The sequence below is a fragment of the Tiliqua scincoides genome, chromosome 6 (assembly GCF_035046505.1).
Source record: "Tiliqua scincoides isolate rTilSci1 chromosome 6, rTilSci1.hap2, whole genome shotgun sequence".
Taxonomy (NCBI): Eukaryota; Metazoa; Chordata; class Lepidosauria; order Squamata; family Scincidae; genus Tiliqua; species Tiliqua scincoides.
In genome coordinates this window covers 43,606,523-43,632,253 of record NC_089826.1, presented here as the reverse complement: position 1 = coordinate 43,632,253, position 25,731 = coordinate 43,606,523, and the positions used below count along the sequence as shown (strand labels likewise).

The 25,731-nt window shown below is 40.2% G+C and overlaps 1 protein-coding gene and 1 pseudogene across 1 annotated transcript in view; both read left to right on the top strand.

The window, feature by feature from the left end:
• LRBA (LPS responsive beige-like anchor protein) overlaps positions 1–25,731 on the top strand; it is a 542,055-nt gene that overhangs the window by 230,353 nt on the left and 285,971 nt on the right. The window lies entirely within an intron of this gene.
• Positions 8,455–8,570, top strand: LOC136656686 (5S ribosomal RNA; annotated as a pseudogene).

Below are 25,731 nucleotides of genomic sequence, written 5' to 3'. Positions count from 1 at the left end.
AAATTGTGCTTTTCAGCCCTCTGAAGGCCTAGGAGGCCACAAGCAGACCACAGCTCCTGTCAAATCCGGAGGGCTTGGGGGCCCCCAAATCCACAGATTCAACATCTACGCATTTCCGCATCTGTGGGAGTTCTGGGAATGGAACCTCTGTGGGTAACAAGGGCCGCCATGTGTGTACATACACATACAAGCACATGCACTTTCAGATGCTGCTCTGCACTGGAAATGTTGGCAGTTCTGTAAATTCTTTTTTGATGGGGAAAGGGTGGGGGCAGCACATCTCAAGTGTTGTGTGCTCTGGCCTTTCATTATGCTTCAAGGATATGCTTCTTTTACTGTTCAAGGATAGACATATATAGGCAGAAGTAATTAAATCCTGCCTGTCTGTTATGGGCTTGAGAAGAACTGTGTTTTGTTCCTGCTCATTTTCAACTGGTAATTTTTCCTAAGTCTAATGCAATGTTTCTCAAGCTGTGGGTCTAGATCCACTAGGTGGGTCGCGAGACAATTTCAGGTGGGACCCCATTCATTTCAATATTTTATTTTGAATCTATTAGACTTGATACTACCATGGTATGTGACTGTATTTGGGGAAATGTTACAGATCTGTACTTTTAACAAGCTACTATACATATACTGTGTATATGACTTTAACAATGACAGTCAATGGGACTTATTCCTGGGTAAGTGTGAGTAGGATTGTAACCTAGCATTGTTAAAAATTTTCCTGCTTAATAATGTCACTTCTGGTCACAACATCACTTCCGGTGGGTCCTGACAGATTCTCATTCTAAACAGTGGGTTTCAGTGATTAAAAACGTGAGAAACATTGGTCTAATGCAGGGGTCTCCAAACCCCAGCCTGGGGGCCAGATGCGGCCCGCAGCAAGCCTCTTTCCGGCCCACGGCCAGCCTCTTGTCCCCTGAAAGCCTCTGGCTCACTCAATTGAACATGACCAGAACTGTGCTCTGATTGTGTCTGGAGGGTGTTCTGAGGGCCAGAGAGGTTGAATGAATGAGCCCATTCATTCATTTATTCACTCATCTAAGTTCCATCTCTAATTTATTTATTTAAATTTTGTATTGAAATTTTTTTCCGGCCCTCCACACCACGGCAGATATTTGATGCGGTCCTCTGGCCAAAAAGTTTGGAGACCCCTGGTCTAATCTATTTCCACTTAAGAGTAAACAAAACACCAGGATCTTTTTCTAGTCTCTGCCAAAATGTTGTCATAACTAATCGTGTCTCCTATTTCTGTTGCTTCTTTATCAACCAATATTTTCTTCTATAATAGTTTATGTTAGTATTGACCATGAGTCCTTCAGAGGATGCCATATTTTAAACATGGCTTCTTTAGTTATGCCATTCATCTTCACCTGGTGGGCCAGGACCCGTGATTGAGTTGCTTCTTAACCTAACGTGGTTAGTATCAACACTATCATTTCCTGCTGTTATTAAAGACTTTGGGGGGGGGGGGAAAGACCTATGCAATATAAAAATTATACTTGGGTCCAAGTTGTAAGTTGTACAGTTGATCCTAAGTCTGGAAAGATTGAAATCTACTGATGCATAGTGTTCTGTGCTCATGGCCTCAAGCCTCACCATTAATCATGAATGTATGAACTGGGCGAACTACCACCCCACTTACAAACAATTCTGGTCTGGAGGCAGAATAACTAATGTGCCCTGCTGAAGTGTGATTATTTAGCTTTGTTCTTAAGAGATTAGGAGGTTGTGCTGTGCCTTTTTTCGGAATCCCTGTGCAAAAGTGCAGTGATCAAAATTTTCACTCCCACTCTTTGAGTATCATAGAAACAATTGTGATCTTGGTCCCTGTGCTACCTGGGGCCAGGACCACAAAATGCCACTCCCCGCGACTTGGTTTTGCAGAGAAAACCAGAAGTGTCTTTTTTAGACCTTTTGAAGGCTGAAGAGGCTGTACATAGTCTGTCTTCCCCCCCCCACCCCCAAATAGGCCTTCTGAGGCTTCCGGAAAGCCTAAAAAGGTCACTTCTGCTTTTCGGTAAAAAATGGAAGTGACCCTTTTAGACCTTCTAGAGGCCACAGAAGGCTTTCTAAGAAGGGGGGAAGGGGTCACAGCAGTGCTCACCTTGTTGGGGTCACCCTAGAACATTTGTTGCCTGCGCTCCAGCTACGCCAGTGCATAGAGGAGGTGGGAGAGCAACAACTCTCTCCTCTGCACAGAACTATTCAGAAGATGGGAGCACAGCTTAAAGTCTCTTGAGCACCCAAGCAAAGTAACAGAATTGCAATTATCTTCTTCTTTCGTGCAGTAGTTAGAAAAGATGGTGCTTTATTCACCTAGTCTCTAAGCAGGAGAGAAGAGAGGGGATGGACTAACAGCAGGCAGGCAAATTGAACTGGAAACTTTGCATCTAGATCAGTCAAATGGAAGCTGCACTCAGTCCTCCGGATACACTGACTCAATTCATCATTCCTGACTGACTGACTCAAATCTGCATTCCTTTTCAGATTTATAGGAATGAATACATGTGTACCCACATGTGTACCCTCGGAGAAAGCCTTTTACTTTCTCACCTAAAAGAAGCTCCATTTTCAGTAGAAGTTCAAGACGTCACCCACAAAATACATTTTGGAAACTGGGGGACTCTGGCTCAAGAACCTCCAAGAGGTGATTTGTATAGGGGGCTTGTCCTAGAAGTCTGTTAAGTACTCATGATAATAATCTGGGACTTCTTTTGAGGTGCCATGTGTTTAAACAGAGATTCTTAACATTTGGATGCTGAGGACTAAACAAAAATGATTAATAGTAGCTAGTATATTTTTATTTCGTACGTGTTCTCAGTAATTATATAGGATATTATAGACTGGGTTGAAATACAGAATAGTGTTCAGGGTATTTTCACATGTGCACTCTGCAGCCCTGGTCAATTTGATTCAGGCTGCTTTGTAAGACAATGATCATTGCTTGCAGAGAGCTTATGTATGTTGTACTGTTATAGACTTGGAATTGACTTGGGAACAGTTGCATCCATTGACTAACTGCTTAAATAGCTCCCTAGTGCTTATCTCATCATGCTGCCTAGGTCAGCTTTCTTCAAGAACTGTTAAGTATATAATAGTGTATTTTGCTTCACTTGTAAAGAGAGATCTACTTTCTAATGACCATTTTAAAATACAAACTTAAGCAATGTGTCTTCAAGTTACAAGTAAAGAGAAATCACTGAACCATCTTCTAGATGGATCTTTGGAGTCCACTGAGAGTACTTCTCATTCAACAGATTTTATGCTCTGCTCTTTGTAGATAAGCATTGTATGTCCAGAAAATCTACTCTGCTTTTGGAAACATATTTGATTATATATTTGTTTTCTGAACAGACCAATAAGCAATCTGGATATTCACTCAACATTAAAATTCAAATCTAGCCTCCAAGAGGCCCTTGCCTGCTCTTATCTGTGATGAGTTTTTGAGTACACCACTATAGATATTAAGTATTTTCAATGTTGATATTGGTTTCTTCTTAATTCCTACTTGCCTCGCCTCCTCCTTTATTAAATTATCAAAGAGATTTACCACGTTCTTCCTTAAAAAAAAATTTTAAGACAATGTACTATAAGAACAGGTTACCTTTGTTGGCAGAGTGTTTTTCTGTTACCAAGTCTTGGCTGATCTTTTCATATGCAAGAACTTTAATCAGAGTACAATGTATCCCTCTGATTATGATGCCCTGTCCCAGTTTGTACTTTTATGCCTTAGAAGTATTGGACGTTTAATCCTTTTGTACCGGCTTTCTAATTTTTTTTAATATCTGACAGTTTTAATTTTTATATGACTTCAGTGGGATATAATATTCAATCAGATTACCTGATCCATTTTTTTAAAGGCATATTTAAAAAACTGTCTAAGGGGCAGACAATATCACTTTTTAATATGGCAAAGATATCACTTTTTAATACAGCAAAGAGTGGTGATATAGTGGTAAATTTTGAAATGTGGGAGTTCTTTAGTATACCCCCTCCCCATAACCACACCCCATTAAGATGACAATTATCAACTTTAAATGTTTTCATTGGTCTTTTTTGCTCTTACTGCTTTTTACAATTTTGACATTTATTATGTCATTTTAAAATGTAACTTATTCATGCCTTTGGGAATGCAGACCTAGTGCATGCTACTACTTCATTGTGCACTGGCCAGAAATACAGACATTTCTGAGAAACGATCATGTATTTGAAATAGAGGATAGCACTTATGGCCCCATTCCCATTCCAACTAGCACCTTTGTCAACAAAGCTGTCTCAACTGCTTGTCATGTATTCCTTGCATACAGTTTGCTATACTCTTTTTCAAAATAAACCTCAGTTGGTACATTACACTACCTCTGCAGATAAAACTGCAGAGTTCTTCATTAATTCTCAGTGAAGGCAGGCTACAGGTGTACTATTCAGTAAACCAAATGGTTCTTTTCAAATAAATTTGGAATAGTTACATAAGAACAGCCCCACTGGATGAGGCCATTGGCCCATCTAGTCCAGCTTCCTGTATCTCACAGTGGCCCCACCCCAGGGAGCACACCTGATAACAAGAGACCTGCATCCTGGTACCCTCCCTTGCATCTGGCATTCTGACATAGCCCATTTCTAAAATCAGGAGGTTGTACATACACATCATGGCTTGTAACCCGTAATGGATTTTTCCTCCAGAAACTTGTCCAATCCCCTTTTAAAGGCATCCAGTGGCAAGGGGTTCCACAGATCAACCACACGCTGAGTAAAGAAATATTTTCTTTTGTCTGTCCTAACTCTCCCAAAACTCAATTTTAGTGGATGTCCCCTGGTTCTGGTGTTATGTAAGAGTGTAAAGAGCATTCTCTATCCACTTTATCCTTCCCATGCATAATTTTGTATGTTTCAATCATATCTCCCCTCAGGTGTCGCTTTTCTATGCTGAAGAGGCCCAAACACCATCGCCTTTCCTCATAAGGAAGGTGCCCAGCCCAGCAATCATCTTAGTTGCCCTCTTTTGCACCTTTTCCATTTCCTCTATATCCTTTTTGAGATGCAGCGACCAGAACTGGACACAATACTCCAGGTGTGGCCTTACCATCGATTTGTACAACGGTATTATAATATTAGCCGTTTTGTTCTCAGTACCCTTCCTAATGATCCCAAGCATAGAATTGGCCTTCTTCACTGCCGCCGCACATTGGGTCGACACTTTCATCGACTTGTCCATCACCACCCCAAGATCTCTCTCCTGATCTGTCACAGACAGCTCAGAACCCATTAGCCTATATGTGAAGTTTTGATTTTTTGCCCCAATGTGCATGACTTTACACTTACTGACATTGAAGCGCATCTGCCATTTTGCTGCCCATTCTGCCAGTTTGGAGAGATCCTTCTGGAGCTCCTCACAATCACTTCTGGTCTTCACCACTCGGAAAAGTTTGGTGTCATCTGCAAACTTAGCCACCTCACTGTTCAACCCTGTCTCCAGGTCGTTTATGAAGAAATTGAAGAGCACCGGTTCCAGGACAGATCCTTGGGGCATACCGCTTTTCACCTCTCTCCATTGTGAAAATTGCCCATTGACACCCACTCTCTGTTTCCTGGTCTTCAACCAGTTCTCAATCCAGGAGAGGACCAGCCCTCTAATTCCCTGACTGTGGAGTTTTTTCAGTAGCCTTTGGTGAGCGACTGTGTCAAATGCCTTCTGAAAGTCCAGATATATAATGTCCATGGGTTCTCCCACATCCACATGCATGTTGACCTTTTCAAAGAATTCTATAAGGTTTGTGAGGCAAGACTTACCCTTACAGAGGCCATGCTGATTCTCCCTCAGCAAGGCTTGTTCGTCTATGTGTTTTGAGATTCTATCTTTGATGAGGCATTCCACCATCTTACCTGGTATAGATGTTAGGCTGACCAGCCTATAGTTTCCCGGGTCCCTCCTCTTTCCCTTTTTAAAGATCGGCGTGACATTTGCTGTCCTCCAATCCTCTGGCACTGTGGCCATTTTGAGGGACAGGTTGCATATTTTAGTCAAGACATCAGCAACTTCATTCTTCAATTCCTTAATAACTCTTGGGTGGATGCCATCAGGGCCTGGTGACTTATTGATCTTTAATTTATCAATGAGGTCTGAAACTTCTTCTCTTTTAACCTCTATCTGACTTAATTCCTTGGTCAGGAGGGGCTGTTAGGGCAGCGGTATCTGCCCGAGGTCTTCTGCCATAAAGACAGATGCAAAGAACTCATTCAATTTCTCTGCCATCTCGAAGTCTCTTTTTATTTCCCCTTTCCCTCCCTCACCATCCAGAGGGCCAATCGCTTCTCTGGCAGGTTTCCTGCTTCTAACATATTTGAAGAAGCTTTTATTATTCCCCTTAATGTTGCTGGCCATGCGTTCCTCATAGTCTCTCTTGGCCTCCCATATCACCTTTTTACATTTCTTTTGCCACAGTTTGTTCCTTTTTATTCTCCTCATTAGGGCAAGACTTTCATTTAAGGAAGGATGCTTCCTTGCCCTTTATGGCCTCTCTAACTTGACTGGTTAGCCATGCGGGCACCCTCCTGGAGTTAGTCGAGCCCTTCTTCCTTTGCGGTATACACTTCCACTGGGCCTCTGTTACTGTTGCTTTAAGCAGCCTCCATGCTCTCTGTAGAGACTGGACTCTTTTTACCTTCCCTTTCAACCTCCTTCTAAGCAGCCTCCTTATTTGAGGGAAGTCCGCTCGTCGGAAGTCAAGGGTTTTTGTGAGAGATTTGTCCAGTATTCTTCCCCCAACGTGCATGTCGAAACGGATTGCCGCATGATCACTGTTCCCCAACAGCTCAGTAACATTGACATCTCTAACCAGGTCCTGCACAATATTAAATCCAGAGTCACTTGTCCTCTGGTGGGCTCCATGACTAGCTGTTCTAAGGCACAGTCATTTAGCATGTCAAGGAATCCGGTCTCCTTTTCGTGACCAGAACACAAATTGACCCAGTCAATATGAGGATAATTGAAGTCCCCCATGATTACAACCCTGTCCCTCCTTGTCACCTCCCTGATCTGTTTCCTCATTTCAACATCCCCTTCCGGTTTCTGATCTGGAGGATGATAGTATGCCCCCAGTATTACATCACTCCTCAGGCCTGGTAATTTTACCCATAGAGATTCTATGGAGTCGGTCCCACCTTCAATCTCTACTTTGCTCCACTCTATCCCTTCCTTAACAGAAATGGCCACCCCACCTCCAACACGCCCCTCCCTGTCTTTCCTGTAGAGTTTATAGCCCGGGATTGTGGTATCCCACTGATTTTCCGCATTCAACCAGGTTTCCATTATGCCCACTATGTCAATGTTTTCCCTTGTCACCAGACATTCCAGTTCTCCCATCTTTGCTTGGAAACTTCAGGCATTTGCATAAAATCATTTGTACATGGAATGCTCCAGGATGGGCTGCTTATTAGCTCCTTTATCCCTGAATCCTCTCATTGTGCCAAACCGTCTATCGCACCCCATCACACTACCATTCCCAATTTCTTCTCCTACTCTGCCTTTACCTTGTTGTTCTCTAACCTCCCAATTTGAACTCCCCAGTTCCTCATTTGTTATCAAGTAACCAAGCATCTTATCTTTTCTCAGCACAGTATAGGAGTAAGTTGAAATTAGAATTAAAACTGTTCAGTGTCATTTCTATCACTGGTACTGAGGATAGGTAGGTCCTCGGGGTAGGTCCTTCTGATGACTGTGAACAAGGATCAATCATCTTCGGCATGAAGACAAACCAGTCCGTATCCTGCACATTTGTGCTTTTTGAGAATGGTATTTCAAATGAAGAATCTCAGGGTAAAGGGTCCTGTATCAGACGGTCCCTTCAGGAAGGCATCAACATATCAAAACCCTTGGAGGGCAGGGTAGAAGTGTCCAAAATTAGGAAAAATAGGCAAAAAATGGGGAAAATTCAATGGAAAATTCAGTCATAGCATTTTGCCCCTTTTCTTATTTTTTAAAATGACAACTTGTTTAATCTAACAGTGTGAATTCCTGATTGAAATATAACAATCTACAAAAGAAAAGAAAAACCAAAGTTATAACCATGTAAGAGTCAGAGGGAGAAATGTATTTGCATATACCAAAAATGAAATGGGAATTAACTAAAAAAAATATATGGTGTGTGAAAGTTCTCATCTACTCTGTGAGTTTAAATACTTTAAAAAAACTTCTGCATGTTATCTTCCTGTACATGCAGGTTGCTCAAGAACCTTGTGCAGATAAATAAAGCTGGATCCAAGGAGTCTTGTTTATCAAGATTTCTCAATCCCCATCATTTTCCTTAAAAAGAAACAAAGCAAAAACTTCCTTGGATCTTTTTCAACCCAAATAGACTAGCTTGTTTACAAAATTGTTTCGTTTTTATCATTGATATTCCCGTCAGCTCCATTAGTTAGTTTATACTGCCTGTTATATACAAATATGAAAGTAATAAAGGCTGTACCCTGCACATGCCTGATCTCATCTGATCTCAGAAGCTAAGCAGGGTCAGGCCTGGTTAGTACTTGGATGGGAGACCGCCTGGGAATACTGGGTGCTGTAGGCTTATACCATAGTCTTTCGAGACTGAAGGTTGCCAACCAAAGGCTGTACTTCTCCTGATTCTTGATGGTTTACCCTCAAATACATTTCCTGGTCTTCAGCATTGTAGTGGATAGGCAAGGTTGCTAAGATGCAGTTGAGAAATAATGCTCTAATCTTTAAACCACCATAGTGATGGAACACTTAAGGAGTGCAGCCTTAGTAAATACTCTGGTAGACTGTTCATTTTGTTGAAATATTACACTAAATGCATGTAAAATGGGAAAAAAATTTCTGAAACGAATCATCTCAAGAAAATACTTCTGCTTAAGAGCCTTCTAGGGTACCAAAAGATTTATGTGATCCATATACCTTTTAAAGAAAGGATTGCTTTTTGAGAATAAGGTCAAGATGAGTCGGTGATCAGTATCTGAGTGGGAGGGGGAGAGGTTATTTTCAAACTTTTTTTAGAACTCAATTGTTTTTTTGAGAGAACAATATCTGAGGAGTATCGATCGTCTGTGTCCAGTAGTTAGTCAAAGGCTATCTCCTTTGACTAACCCTTTAGAGTGGTGTCATCCTCCCTCATGTGATAGATTGTTACAATCTCAGCCAGTGTAATTACACACTAACCAAGTGGGTCATTTATTTCTTTACCTTCACCATTTACCAAAAGTCTCCTTTATCTTTGGAAGCCAGCTCTTCCCTGTGTAGTAAAAGCAAAATAATGGCACATAAAATGTTAGATTGTAGAAAAATAAGAAGAACTTGAAGGAAACTATTATACTTTTTATGAAGCCCCAGTGTTCTTTTTCTCCCACCCCAGAGAACAAAACACTTTCCACCATGTTGCATGTTTGGGCAAACACAATTAAAAAAGACCAACTTAAACCATGACTGTGGCTCAGCTCCAAAATTCTTGTGAAAGTTCGCACTTTCATTATCACTAAGTCAATACATATATGCTACTCATGGAGAACTTGCCCCAATTTTATGGTTAATGGGCATAACTATTCTTCATGTGGTCATGGCAGTTTATTTTTGGTGGAGGGTATCTTTTTAATGTTTTTTTCCTTAATGTGGCTGTAGTTTTCCTTTCTTATGGTGCATGCTGATTTAGCAACAGTGGAAACAATGGACACTTGTGATGCTGTGCTTTTTCTTGGAAAGCAGTATATTGACTCTATAGAGATCTAAAGCCAGAGTGAAATCTTTCATCAAACAGCATAGCATTTGGGCCTTTTCCAAAAGCTTTATAAAGTACTTGGCATTAAGTGGCCTAGATGCAACTGTACAATAATCAGTCAATGCATCTTGCCTATTTTGGAAGTCTGTCTCTACAAAGTTAGCATTTTTGAAATAACTGAGAAACTGCAAGTCAGAACTAATGTTGCATTTTATTTGCACAATGGCTTTTATTAATATTAAAGTATATCTCTGCAGCTTTTTGTATCTAATTTATTACTGAGCTGCCATATATTTCAGGTGTGAACTAGTACATATGTCATGATCCTATCTCTTCTTAATCTGACTTAATTCACTTTATGTATATTTAAACTCCCTATTTTCAGGCAGCCTTTTAACCCACACTCTAATTCATAATCTCAGTTGAACTAGTAGCAACTTTTCAAGGAAATGGGTACCACTTGTCAGGTACCCAAGATGAGAATAAACTCGGGGCTAACCATATATGCACAAAACTTGGAGGGACAGTTTTCATCTCACATTCGGAGATGCTTGGTTGTCTAGAATTTAAATTATTATATCCCTTAATTTTTTAGCTGTGCTTAGTGTACCAGTTGTTACGTATAATTTAGTAACCACAGATTTCTAACACAAATTCTTATGTTAATTTTTCATCAAGGAACATTCAAGTCGACATACCTATATCCTGTTGGTACTCCCTTGCATCTGGAATTCAGACATAGGTTACCTCTAAAACTGGAGTTTAGAGGCTTCCTCTAAAACCTGGTTCCACATCATGGCTTGTAATCTGTGATGGACTTTTCCTCCATAAGTCTACTCAATACCCTTTTAAAGACATGTAGACCAGGTACCATCACAATATCCTGTGGTAGAGAGTTCCAGTGATTAATTATGCACAGGGTAAAGAAATGCTTCCTTTTGTTTGTTCTAACTTCCCTGGCAGTTAATTTTGATGGGTGTCCCTTAGTTCTGGTATTGTGCAAGAGGGAAATGTATTTTCTTCTGTGCACCCAGTGCATAATTTTATGTGTCTCAGTCATGCTTCCTCCTCAGGCACTGAAGATGCTAGAAGACTCTTTCTAGACTTAAGAGCCCCAAACATTGTAGCCTTTCCTCATAAGGAAGATGTTCCAATCCTTTAATAATTTTGGTTGCCACTTCTGCACCTTTTCCAGTTCCACTATATCCTTTCTGAGATGTGGCAACCAGAACCAAATACTACAGATGTGGCCTTACTATCAATTTGTACAATGCTATAATAATATTGGCTGTTGTATTCTCAGTCCCTTTTTTAATGATCCTAAGCATGGAACTGGCTTTCTTCACAGTTACCTCACACTGGTTTGAAGCTTTCATCAAGTTGCCCACTAGCACCCCCAGATCTCTCTTGTAATCCATCATAGACACTTCAGAACCCCTAAGCATATATGTGAAATTTGGATTTTTTTTGCCCCATTGTGCATTTACTTGCATTGAAGCGCATCTGCCATTTTGCTGCCCATTCCTCCAGTTTAGAAAGATCCTTTTAGAGTTCTTTACAGTCCCTTCTGGACTTCACCTGGAAAAGTTTGTCACCGTGAACTTGGCCACCTTGCTACTTATCCACAGTCTGCAAAGGACCAACTTTTTATTGTGGCACACTGGTTTTCATTGTGAAAATTGCCCATTTACACTAAGTCTCTTCCTGATCCTCAACCAGTTCCTAATCCATAAGAGAACCTGTGCTCCCTGACTGTGGAGTTTGCTCAGGTGAGGAGCTGTGGAGGCTATGGAGTTTGCCTTTGGTGAGGAGCTATGTCAAATGCCTTCTGGGAAAGTCTAAATATATCAACAGGTTTGCCCACCTCCCCATGTCTGTTGACCTTTCCAAAGAATTATAAAAGATTTGTGAGGCAAGACTTACTCTTACAGAAACTATGCAGACTCTCCATCAACAAAGCTTATTCTTCAGTATATTTCAAGATCTTATCCTTTATTAAACTTTCCACCTTTTTACCTGGAACAATTTTTAGACTGACCTATACTATGTGTTTTCATTCCCTTTGTTTTCAGTCTGACATCTCCAGTGACTTTATGGATACTTAGACTGATTATTTTCAAATAAGTAGCAAATTGCATCTAATTCTGACAAGTGCCTTGATATGAGTATTTCACTGTTTTTAGAAAGATCCCTAGAAAATGTATTAATCAAGGATGTCCAGTTAGTTACAGAGGTCATTTTGCTGCTCTCCAAAAATGCTCTTATATCTTTGCAAACAGTAGAAGAAATTTAATAAGTATTTCCAGAATGACTGGATGTCTTCAGTTTTTGAAGAAAAATGTTTTGGAACATAGGCTCTGCATTAAGCCCTCCCCCGGCCCCTAGCCCCATCCAGTTTTAATAAATTAGATTGTGGAAATAAAGAAGACAGGCCCATGTGAAAGATCTTGCTGTTTTTCTGACAGGCTTGGAGTTCTGTACCCTTTGCATATTCTCTTCCAAAGTGTGTGGAGAGAAAACCTGATCTTACAGAAATCCTGCTTGTGACTGATAGATACGACTACTATTGGTGTATTAGAGTACACCAATATACTTTAAGAAATATTTTACGCATTTTGAAAGTATTTTTCTTGGTTTATTCCAGATAACATAAATTTCAAGAAATTTTTTTCCTGCTAAGGTATCTTATACTATTTTCTCTTTAAAAAGAATATTCATTGTTCTTTGAATGTTACAGACTGGTATTTCTAGAGTTGCTTAGATCTTGCTCATCCAGTCTTAAATCGCAGGTTGTGAAAATAACCTTGCATTAAGGGCATGCTGGCATCCCCACCTCCTATGGGTTCTTTAGCGTAATACAAACCAGCATGTTGCATTCTTTCGTTCATTTTCAGGCAATATTATGTACAATATTTGGGTTATTTATTGAGGTTTTACTGAAAATACACACTAAGCTTGCTCATTACAGTGCAATAATTAGCATATAATTTTCTACGTTTCAATGAATTTTTGTCATAACATTTAAGGGGCTTTAATTGCAAGTAATCAGGATTGCATGTTAATAGGCTGCAGATAATTAGGAAACCATTTGCATTTCTCTTCCCACAAATTTTCTTAGTATTCAGACTTCACTTAATTCATAACTTTTTCTCCTGAGGATTGACTAATCCCATTTAGTCACAGTAATAATAGGCATGCTGTTTTTTTTCCTTTAGCCTTTCCACGAGTTCTAATGATTTTTGGAAGGATTATAGCTTTGATTAGTCAGATTTATTGGTGTTAGATGTACAGTATTTTTTTTTTACTTCTAATAAGCTCAAGTAAACTGTCACAGGAAGATACAGTAGCTGCACTGATTGTAAATTTGCATTATTCTGCAGTAATGAAGATATGCTTTCATCTCTTTTGGGTCTTTGTTGGAAATTTAAGAAAATCTTTTAACAAAGTGGTGTCTTGTGGAACAATACCACTTCTAACATACAAAGGAAACTAAATGCCCTATTATTGTGCGACTTAACTTAGTTTTGGGGTATTTTTTAAAGATGAAACACATTTGTGATAAACAAGACACTAAGTGTTCTGGTTCTTAATAAAAACCAGAAAATGATACCTAGTGATAAAGGACCAGAGTGCTGATTTTTATATACTGGTAATGAAAAATCTTGTTTTCAGTTTGTCTCAGTTTGCAGAGCAGTATGGACAATATACACTTTTTATTTTGTAGTGGAATGGAATATGGCTTACTCTGAAACACCAAATGCATTGCTATGCTTTACTGTATACTTTACTAGAGAGGAAATGTCATCGAGTAGGGCAAAGGGCAGCAGCAACAGTAGCAACTATGCCATTTTGCAATGAGAGAGCCAGAAACTACCTTGTGATTAGTTTTATGAAATGTGTCTCAAGAAATGATGGTAAAGTGATCCTGCAGACAGAGATAAAGTGAAGATTGATCACTGTTGAAAATATCTACCTTATTGTTCACCATGTGCAGTTGGGGCAAAGAAATCAGAGAAGGACAACCTGCATGAGGAGCACTTAAGGCTGTAAAAATATATGAGGGTAACTGTCAAATGACATACAGAGGTCTAAATGTGAACACCTATAAACTAGATCCATTTCAGGTGCTTCTTGCTTGCTCAGAGTACACTTTATAAATGTTTAAATAAACTGATTCTTCTGTAACAGCAGGATGGTGAAAATTCACCAACAGAAATGGATTATAGAATATATATCTAAGGGCGCAATCCTAATCTTGCATTAGGCTGGCTCAAGTCCCTTGTGCCAGCCTAGGAGGGTCGCAAACGTGCCGTAAAGCACGTTTTCACCTCCTCAGGAGCAAGCCACACCAGAACACAGAGGTGCGCTGGAGCATGGAGACTGCATCCAGCCTCTGTGGCAGCTAGCAGGGCAAGCCTTGCTTTGGCTGAGCTCAGCCGACGCAAGGCTCTGGGTGGGCGGGAAGCAGGTGTTCCGGAGTGGGCAGAAGGCAGGCGGAGGGCAGTTCTGGGGGTAGGCGGGGAGCAAGAGGCAGGTCTGGGATCCAGCTGTTATGCCGAATCCCAACCCCTGTTCCTGAGCAACTTGGAGCGGCTTCAAGCCATTCCACTCCTCTCAGACTTGTGCCACCTTAGGAGGTGGCGCACGTCTGTGGAGACCCATAGGTTCTGAAGTGGCTTACCTGGGGGTAAGGGGAAGAGCTTCCATTTACCACTGGCTGCGCCACTTTGGCACCCTATCTTGTGCTGGATGCAGCGCAAGCCTCTTGGCCTGCCTGTTCCAGCACAAGTTAGAATTGCGCTGCACATTAATTAACATACTTTCCAAATGAAGCACTGTTTATCTAATTCTGCAATCTTCCCAAGACAAATAGTAAGAATAAAAATATGTTTTTAAGTGATTTGTTTGTACTGTAATACTTCTGCAGTTAGAACAACCTTAGGGAAGACTATTGCAAATAAATGACTTGTGCTAGAATACAAAGTGGGGTGCTTTTCTGGATCTTTTCTTTGCTCATCAGGAATTTTCAGAGTGGGATCCAATAGATACCTCTCCTTCTCCCTTCTCCATACCTCTCTGTGCACACAGAGCCTGCTTCCAATGGTTTGTATCATTTCTGCCTCCTTGTAGCAAACTATTTGTGTGCAACAGCTTGCTGTGGGGTCTGGAGATTTGTGGACATCATAAAATTTACTTTATGTTGGCTTAGATTGTTTTCAGAAATGAGACACATTTATGGGGCTAGTCATATCAACACCAAACAGGAAAAGGTTGTATGATAAGTGGCCTTTCTTTTAACTTTATAATATCTATAAATGGTGGATAATGTGCTGATGTTTTGTCTCTGTTGCATCTTACTAAACCTACATTTCTGTGAAGTAGTAAAAAAAAAAGGTCATTGGTACTGTATCATGCATAACCTCAGTATAAGAATTGGTCAGTGAACGTCATTGTATTTGAGTGAATGAGCAAAAGTAACTGGGAACATCTATAGTTTTCTACAGTGTGTACATATAGTTAATATCAACTAATGCCCTATTTTTGGAAGGTAAATAATTTATAGAGCAAGACCTGATAAAAATAACAATTTCAATGAGAATTGTTTGGTGCTTTATGACCTCTATTTTTTTTAAAGGCTATTTACATTTTTGTTTGGCACTGATTAAGAAAAGAGTAACTGAGACATATTATATAGCTGTGTTGGTGGCTGTTAGTTGCTCTCTTGTCTCCTTTCTGTCTACTCTACCTTTCCCTAGTTACAGTAGTATAGGCTGCTGCATGTTGAGCAGATGTTTCTCCTTTGCTTCTTTATCTTTAAGTGCCCTTTTATACAGAAATCAGATTGTGCTGGTACTGTCATTTTTATCTGAGAAGAGGAAATCCCACCTGAATGAGGCTGGTTTTCTTTTCAGGCAGCTAGGCAGTGATGCTCTAGGGCTTGCACTTCTTTCTCTTGCTTCTGTTGCAGCTCATTGCAAATGCTGTCATTCTGGCATGTTTTTTCACTAATCCCCCTTTCAGTTTTTGCCTGTGATTCTTAATCCCATTGGGTTGCTCTTGGACTGGCTTCAGTTACTTTTAAGTCTTTAACTTTTCTGCCCCAGTTCTGAAAATGTTGTAAATGTGTTTCCTACCACTTCTTTGGTGGTACTTTGTTGTGGTTCTGTTTCTGCAGCTGGAAAGCAGAATTCTGAGTCGATAATTCTTTTCTGCTTCTTTCACTGGTGGTTTATTATTTTTACTAGTAAAAGTGTTGCTTAAAAACAATGCACAGGCCATGACCTGGTACCCACTTGATGAAGGATGAGCTAAAATGGTAGTTTTGCACACTCAGGCTGTTCCTTAAAAGGGGAGGGGGCAAAATAACTTAACAAACTTGTTCTACGTATTTTCATATTTATATTCAAGTATGCTTTTCTTGTCTGATAGATTGGTTTATCATTTAGATCAACTGAAAATAGGGTAATATCTGTGGTAATCTGTGGTTACTAATTTTGTCAAGTCAGAATAAAATGAATGTTAACAAAGTGTGTATGTATAATCAGTTTTGTCTGTTCAACCTTGCCCCCTTCTCCCATCAGTGTGCTTGTGTAATATCCTGGAAGACACAATTCCTCCAGTGACCTGCTCTACCACTTGTACTTCACTGCATAAGAAAAACCTCTGGGTGTACTGGGCTTGAGACTTATAGTTGTACAGGTTGAGCCTCATTATTCCTGCGGGTTCCATTCCAAGCACCCACATGGATGGCAAAAAACGCACTATAGCAAATCAATTTAAAAATCAAAGTTTCTTTGCTCCAGTGATTTAAAAACAACCTTGCTGACCTTTATGATGTAAGATAAGAGTCATTAAGAAGACAATCCATCAATCAGTTGTCCTCCAAGCACTTAGAAAGAAAGTCCACTTAGCCCCTCCCTTCACCAATGCAAAGTGATCACCCTTCTTTCACATGCTCCGGGGGAAGGGAGGGGTCTGCTGGAGAGAGAAGGATTGATGGATTGTCAGCCAGCTGCCCTCTCTCTCTCATTGAGGCTATTGTTAAAGGACTGTTCAGTTTTTTAAACTGATTTTAAAGGGGTGCATTTTCCCCTTCTCCAGGGATCAGCACGTTCCTTCTCATTTGCAGGGGCCATTCGTTTTGAGTCAAATCTGTGTATAAAAAATCAATGTATAAATAAGCTAAACCTGTACTGAGCATATACACAAAAAGCCTGCCTACTGCCTTCTGGTTTTACAATACTCCTTACAAGGAGGAGCATAATGATCAATAACACTTAAAGGATGCTTTTCCCCAATAAAGTTTAGAAATTAATCTAGAAGTTTTTTGTCTCTCTTTAGTGGTGGTGGAAACCAGTTGATGGTTTCAGTTCAAATTTTGTACTTTCTAAAACATGGAAGAATTCCATTTATTTTCCCTTCCTTCTCTGCCCCTTACTGTTTGTTGTAATTCTTTTTCCTTTGATGCTCTACATACAATTTGTTTCTTTTGGTTATATTGACCATAACTAGTTCCGCTAGTTCCCCTGGGGGCTGAGGATAAGGATAGGCCCTCAGTTTGGCTGTACTTGTCGTAAGAGGCGACTAAACAGCCACTGGGTAGATGGGACTCATTAGCCTGGGAAGGCAGCTCATCTGAAAGAAGGAAAACTCTGATCCCAAACCTCCACTGCCTTGTGGCTACATCCAGTTATGGAAAAGGCTTCAGGACTCAACCTCAAGGCAAAATCTGGAGCCGGAGTCTCTGAGGCAGTTCATGGCTGAACACAGTCACGTTCTGGCAACTCCTGCAATGCTGCAATGCTGTAATGCATCCGTATTGGCCTCTGCCTTTCCATTGGACCATTTCAGCGACGTGGAGAGGGGGAATTTGCTGCATGGGAAACAGTTTATCCTCCATATCTACTTTACCCAGGCTTCGTGCACTGGAGAGGACTCTCTGTTCCAGAACCACCATTCAGAGCACGATACCATAGTCTTCTGAGACTGAAGGATGCCAACAAAAGCTAGTTCCACATACTCAAAAGGCTTTGGTCTTGTGTTCTTCAGATGGTAGCTCCTGTATCAAACTGGCAAACTGCTTTTGAAACCAGCAAGTTTTGAAAGCAGTTGTGTGACTGCTGTTCAAAGAGAAAAAGTTTCAAATTTCACTGGGCATGTGCAATGCATATTGAAGATCTTTAGATTCTACCTGTTATATCCACTACTTAGTGAACAGAGTGAGAGAGAGAGAGAGAGAAAGAGAGAGAGAGAGAGAGAAGAGGCAGTATTAGTATCTGTTTGGCACTAGATACATACGCTCATACTGTAATAATAATGTCAGTTTTTTTGATGAAGTAATTCTATTACTATTGCTATGTATACCTATTATTTTTAAGCAGTAAAGTGAAGCCAGTTTTATAAATAAAATAGAAATTGAAGAGATGTTGGAAAAGCAAAATCTGGTTTATAACAACAACTACAACTACTACTACTACAACAACTGCAACTACAACAACAACTACAACTGCAACTGCAACAACTCTTCCGCCTCCTCCTCCTCCTCCTCATTTATATACCGCCTTTCTGGTCATCGGATTACTCCTCTGACTTTATTCAAGGCGGTTTACATAGGCAGGCATTTCTAAATTCCTCAAGGGGATTTTTACAATGATAGAGGTTCTCTCTTTCAAGAACCAACAACATTTCAGAATGGATCTTCCTGGTTTGGTCTCACTTCTGACCTCCAGTTCTCCCATGCAGGCTGACAAGCAGCTGCATCTCTCACATGAAGGGCAAGACGCTTCCTGCTCACACAAGAGCAGGTGGAATCACTCAGGTGGGTTTGTCAGCTGCTTCAAGGTCTCACCAGCCGTTCAGGGAGCTGCCAGTGCCCTCAAACTGGCGACCTTCTGATGTTATCTTCAGGCTAATGGAGGCTCTACCCTCTAGACCAGACCTTCTGTCCATTTAAAACAAAACGGTAGAAGTTGAATTGGACAAATCTTGCTCTGATCATTGCAACCCCCCCCCCCACACACACACACGACACTCCATTAACCTGTTATGCCTGGGTTGCCTCTCATGGCTACTAGTCATTCATGTGAAAGTATGCATTTCCAGTGTGTATAGATGCACAACGTGCAACCGATCGCCAGATTTATCTGGGAAATAGTTTGCACGAAATAGACCTATGCATATTGGGATTGCACATGCATATAGACCACAGGTGTCCAAACATTTTGGCAGGAGGCATCATCTCTCTGAAACTGTGTCAGGGGCCAGGAAAAAAAAGAATTAATTTACATTTAAACTTTACATAAATGTACATAAATTTTCATAAATGAATATATTCAAGATGGAACCTTTATGAATGAATGCAGGTCTTGCAATAACTCAAGGCCTGTAAAAGACCTTGTACAAAGCAAGGCTGGCCTTTCCTTCGCTTCTGCTTCACAAACATGGAACAGCAAGCTGTGGGTGGAGCCCTCGGCCCATGGCTTGCACAAGAGGTTGAACAGTCGCCTTAATGCTGAGAGCAGTTGCATTGGGGCAGCGCGGGCACCAGCAAGTCACCAGAGAGCCATAGGCTCATTGGAGACTGGGGGTTACCCGCGGCCTGGATTGGGGGTTCCTGGGGGCTGCAAAAGACTCCCGGGCCTGGGTTTGGGCACCTCTGATATAGACCATTCAGATGTTAAACCCTGTGTGAACAGTTGATTTCATTGGAGGCTAGACAGGTTAGTATGGCATTAAACTCAGTCCCATCCATCAAACATGGGAGAATGATATCAACTAGTCCATTCCTATGACTAAGTATGAATCTAGAGCAATTTTCTGCTTCACATTTCTTTCACCGGTATGTTATAAGCAGTTCCAATATGAGTTCATATTTATCCCATGTATGTGAATATCTAGCATAACTGAACAAATGTTGATAGCAATAGCAACATTTGCTTGTTCCAAAAAGTAATTTTGGACTAGTGCAATACTTTCAGAATGATTTTGTGTGATCTGGTAAATGAAAGCAACCTTTGACCTTGCTCCCCTTTTGACTAGTGATACCCTGGCAGAAGTGGCACTGCTGAAAAGGCAGTCTGTGTGATAACTGGGCTCTCCCAGTTCCTCATCAGTTTCTCCCTTTCTCACCCCTTTTTGTCTGCCCCTTCCCCTGTACCCTCACATTCAAACTCATTTCATACAGTTTGCTGAATAGCATTTATGGCACCTGCTGAGGGCTGGAAATTAAGCAGATGATGGCCAGAAATAAGCACTGTGTTCTCATGTGGGAACTCATTAGGTGCAATAAGAGAAAATATGCAAATCTTGATCATATTTTCAAGGTATGGAAGATCCAAATTATTATGCGGGGCCCTCTTTTAACCATGCTGCTTCTGTAGAATCATCACTTTGCAGCTCAGATGCTCTATGAAGTGATATCTTAGCAAAAGTGGTGCAGCTGAAAGAGTGACCCATGTGATAATTGGACTCTCCAGCACCTCAGCAGCACCTCAGCACCTTAATCAGTTATGCTCCCCTCAATTCCATCACTTAAAAGAGGGGTAAGACAAAAAACCCCTTCAGCAGTTTACTGCAACATTTCCATTAGGCAAAAAGGATAACATAGCCCAACCAAAACAAACAAACAAAGCATAACAAAAAATTATTCTGGTGCTTTGAAAGTTAGACCCATTATTAGATATATTTCGAACACTGATTCCAAAAATGGCTTTGGTTTTGCCCTCTTGCTCTAGTTTTGGAGATAACAGTATAGCCACCTGATGATGTGCAGACACCGGTTGAATCAGCATCTAAGGTGGCTATACCGTATCTCCAAAACTATAGCTGATGCCTTTTTTGAATCAGTGCCCCAAATATATTGAAGAATAAGTCTAACTTTTAAGGCACCAAAAGGTGTGTTGGGTGGTATAATCACTTATACAGGGAAGACAGGCAATTCTGTATGAGTCTCTAGTGCAGATATGATCTGTAATCTTTTGTAACCCCTTTCCTTGATACTATGACCCTTATTCGCATATTTGTGAGTCAAGAATTGTATGAATGCTAATATCCACCTCTAGTTTTACTTTTAAAGATATAGGTGCAGAGTTGAGAGTTGCATAAGAACAGCCCTGCTGGATCAGGCCATAGGCCCATCTAGTCCAACTTCCTGTATCTCTCAGTGGCCCACCAAATGCCCCAGGGAGCACACAAGCATCCATCTGAAAAGGACAGGCACATATGATGCAACAACAGTATGCTTAACTGCCTTAGAGAAGTTTCATGAACAGAAGGGATTCCTTTGTAGCTGTGTTTACAGGCCGTTTTTCATTAAAGACTTTCTCTGTGTACTGTCATTATATCTTCCCTGTACTACATTATATTTATTTGCAAGAGTATATTTGTTTCTTTAAAATGTATTTAACTTCATGAGGTTTGAGCTTTTCTGATGGAGTAGTAAAGAGAATCTGTTAAAGATAAGTAAACATCTCCTTTTATAGATCCTACACCCCCCGCATTTAAGTGTTAAATACTATTCTTATAGTGCCATAGTAGCTTACCATTAGGCCAGCAAAGTACAGCAAATTCGTGATGAACCTTGAGCTGGGTAGGCTGGTATGGGGGGGGGTTGAAAAAGGTGGTGGGAGGGGTGAAATGGGGAGGTTAGGTGGGGGAGGGTTAGGTGGGGGGGTTAGGTGGATCTGGGGCCAGGATGGGGGTGGGACCAGCTTTGGTGACGTAGGCTGTATTTTGACCCCTTTCCTGGCCAGCCCAGCATTACACCAGGCTACTTGGCTCTATGCCAGTGATCTTGTATAGGTATGGCTTCCGTGTACACAGGGTAAGGGAAAATGATTTTTCCACCTCCTACCCTACCACTTCCTACCCTGCTCTGGATAAGGCACAGGCCAATTGACCTGCCTGTTCCCACACAGGATAGGTTTCAGCTGTTAGTTGTTTTAAAACCAAGCAAAACATTTTTTTTAAATTAAATTGAGCAGGCTAAGGCCTTGATTGTTTTAGTGTTTCAGGTCTTGCAGCCCAATCCTGTCCACACTTTCCTGAGAATAAGCCCCATTGGCTGTAGTGGGACTTACTTCTGAGTAGACATGCATAGGATTGGGCTCTTAATCTCATAACTTTGCCACCTATTTGCGTAAGAAGAAATGCCTTGTAATAATGAACATTTTCCGAACACTTTTCAGTGTTCATAGTACTTAACATGTATTACCTTACACAATATCACATGTAAGTAAATATTATCCCCATACTGCAGTGTCTTGCCTAAGACCTCCTGGTTTGTAGCTCATTCTTTTAGCTACAACATCAGCTCATGATAACTGGCAGGATAGAAAGTTGGTCCACATATTGTAAGACAGTGGAAAGTAATTTCTTACACTTCATGTACCAAGATGGATTACATCTGCCCTGGGCCCCTCCAGGGCTGCATTATGACTTTCGTGGACCATAGGCACTTTTGCCTTTGTGGGCCCCTCCCTCCATAAATATTTCATTATTAAAAATTATTGTTGGTATTTTAAATATGTCAATATTTTATTTCTTTTTTCTGTTTTAGACAAAATTTAATAGATTTTTGTGGGTCCTAAAAGTTTCATTTTTTCTGATGGGAGAAGACCATAAGGAATCAAAATTCCTTATGATTTTTAAAAGAAATTTAGATTTTTTCATGGGCCCTTAAAAGTATTGTGGGCCTAGGCACTATGCCTAATGAATAAGCTGGCCACTCTGCTCAGTTTTGGGGTCAGTGTGCAGATTTTGCTGCAGCCATATGCCTGTTCAGAAATATGTTTATATGATAAGTGTCCACATGTTGGGAGCAAAGTGGTGCAAGAATGAAGCACATTCCCAGAACCCCATAGGCTACATGTTTTCAGTAAAAAATATTCAAGTATAAAGCTTGGACTGACAAAATAAAAAGCATGTATAGTGATGGAACTGAAAACTATATGTGTGTGTGTGTTTATTTTTAAGTGTTACCTTGTTTTGAAAAATTGTCACAGGAACACACACACACACACACACACACAGGTGAGCGCCGTTTTGTGACGCTCCGACCAGTGACAGGCCGCATATGCAATGCTGCTGCTGGTCCCTAAGCACACCCCCCTCCAGTCTCTGTTCCCCTCATCTGGGGCATTTGGTGGGCCACTGTGAGATACAGGAAGCTGGACCAGATGGGCCTATGGCCTGATCCAGCGGGTCTCTTCTTATGTTCCCCTTCAGAGGCTTTTCTGAGCCTAGCATTTGCATGCTGCCTCTGCAAGGCTCAGGCGCAACTTCTGGTTTCCTCAGGAGCCTGAAACTGGATGTTGTACCTCTTGTGTGATTCGGGCATTTTGAACCTCTCAGACGCAGCACACAGTTGTGCACTGCTTCTGTGAGGCTCAGGAAAGCCTCTGGAGGCAAGGGGAACTCCGCTTCTCCTCGTCTTTGGAGGCTTTGTATAGCATCAAACCTCACTTGAGAACAGGTGTGCATGTCCCTGTCGCTATACGACACGTGACTCTTGTGTGTATGTGCATGCGTGCGTGCACATAAAAATTTCCTATAGGAAATTTTCCCATGTACTAGCAATGCTGAATGAAGTGTTTTATGGCTGTTGTCTATAAATATCTGCATTCAGTTGCTCTTAGTATGTTTTAGAGGATATAAGTAACAGGTTAAGGGGAGGAGAAGCATGAAGCATCACTGTACTTCATATCATTCCTTGTAACCTTAACACTTCACCATGAACATTATAAATGACTGTTTCTCCTTTAGAAACTGACTTGTTTAGAATGATGTATGAAATAATATGTGTTTTGCATGTCCTGTTTGTAATGATAAAGGTCATATAGTATCATTTACATAATCTCCAGCCAGAAATGAACTCTTGCAAATACCTCCTGTATAACATATACATTATCTGAGGTTTAAAACTCTCATTATTCATGAAAGTTAATTTTACAGTGGGTGTGAATGATCTATCTTATGGCTGCTTTTTTGATCATTCTATAAAATAATATGGTGAAAAGCCTGCACAACTAGCAGGAAAACCAGTAAAGAGTGATGCATTTGCCTGACTCTCTGTATATGCGATTGGATCTTGATTGATGGCAATCATTTGTCTTTGTCAAAAAAGGAAAATAATTCAGACATTGAAATAAGAGTGCTATCAAACTTTCTACAATGGCAGAAAGATTCTATTAATGTGGCCTCAGAGTATTAACTGTCTCTGTTGGGAAATGATAAAGAATGTTAATTTTTTTTTTCTTGTTCATGTTTAAGTGTAAAATGCATTATTTTGTCTCTGGGTTAAGATTAAAAGTGACATATTTCAAATTTATGAGGTATAAATATTAGAAGTTTAAAGAGTAAATTAGAAAAAAAATAGACAATGGAAAGGAAACCTAAATGGAGCAAGTTTTTAATCCTCCTTTCAATTCCTTAGCAGAACAATAAATGTTCAAATAGCATAGTGTCATAAAATCCTTAATGCTGCATTCCACTTGATATTGTAGCTTTGAAGAGTTACTTCAAAGAACACGAAACAAGAACATAAAAAAGATATAAAATAAACAAAATTGGAAAATTTATTTCTCAGAATCCCTAAAAAAATTTCTTTAAGTTCATTTAATTTCTGGTCTTTTAAGTTTTCTAATTAATGAAGTAGCAATATCCAAAAATAAAAAGCATCTGGTAATACAATGTAGTTTTCAAAGGAAAATGTGAAAAGTACAATAGTATTGGTAGCTGATTATTGTCCCTTCTGAGAAAGAAAAGTTTTCAAGAGGGTACTAAATAATTATCTTAGAACACTTTTTTTGCTTTATCTCATATTATATTTGCTTTTTTTTTGGCGTTATCTCATAATATTATGATATTCTTCTGTACATGCATTGTAATGCTCAAATTCTATCTAATCATTTGAAATAAAAGTTAGGTTATAAATAGAATTGTCCCATCCGCCTGTGTAGTACATCCTTCTTTTCCAACTTGTAGTTGTCCATTGTCTAGTGGGGCAGCCTTCACTTTCAGGGAACATGCTTCCTCTTAAGTAGCAAACAGGGTCAGCTTCAAACTCACTAGATGGGTCAGCGTCTCCTGTGCTCCTACTCTGGTTCTTGGCAGTCAGCATTTGACAGAGCCGCAGTGGAGTTCTTCAGACTGAGACCATCTACACTGGTCTGTAGGAAACATAGCAGATGATATTTCACCTTTAATATTACACCATGAATATTACAGCATCATCACAATGGCTGTTGTTTGAAAATATTGTTGAGAGATATTATCTTATTAATTTTAATCTATCTGTGTTGAGGCTGATAATATTGCCATGTGTAAATACCTTTTTGGAAGGGGATCAAAAGCCATGCAAACTTATAAGAATTAATTCTAGAGGCTGGACTGTATCATAAAAAGCATTGGTATAATAGTCCTTAGCCATTTGTTGCTGTGATTTGTTGCTTACTCTTACCGCTTCACACCTGTATTTCATTTTAAAAGTCTAGCAACATTATTCCCTATAAATTGGGTGCCAGTCTAGATGAAAACCATCCCTCTTACAGAAAACCATAGTGTCTTGGTTGATGCTTCAGCAATCAGTGCATAATGCTTAAAATGCACACCAATGGACTGAAAATATTACAGCGAAACATCAGAGTTCATAATAATAATTTTGTTTGTATTTATAGTAACGTATTATTAAGATTGACTGTATATGTACAACAAACACGTGCAACTATCAAAGTACATAGTTCAGTAAGGATGGTCAAGGAGCTATGTTGCTTTGGCTAATGGACAGATGATGCATTTATTCATCTTTCACTTATTCATCAGTTTGTTAGCATCTTATCTTCTAATATGTTTCTCCATTGTAAAAAGAGCATGACTTTCAGAATTATGTTATTTTGTCAGTTGTGACTGTGTCTAAAAAACTACATCCCTGGAATAGAGAATGGATAACAGCCAATAAATTCCTACTTAGAAGTTTCCAACGTAGTCTCTTCGCCGCCCACAC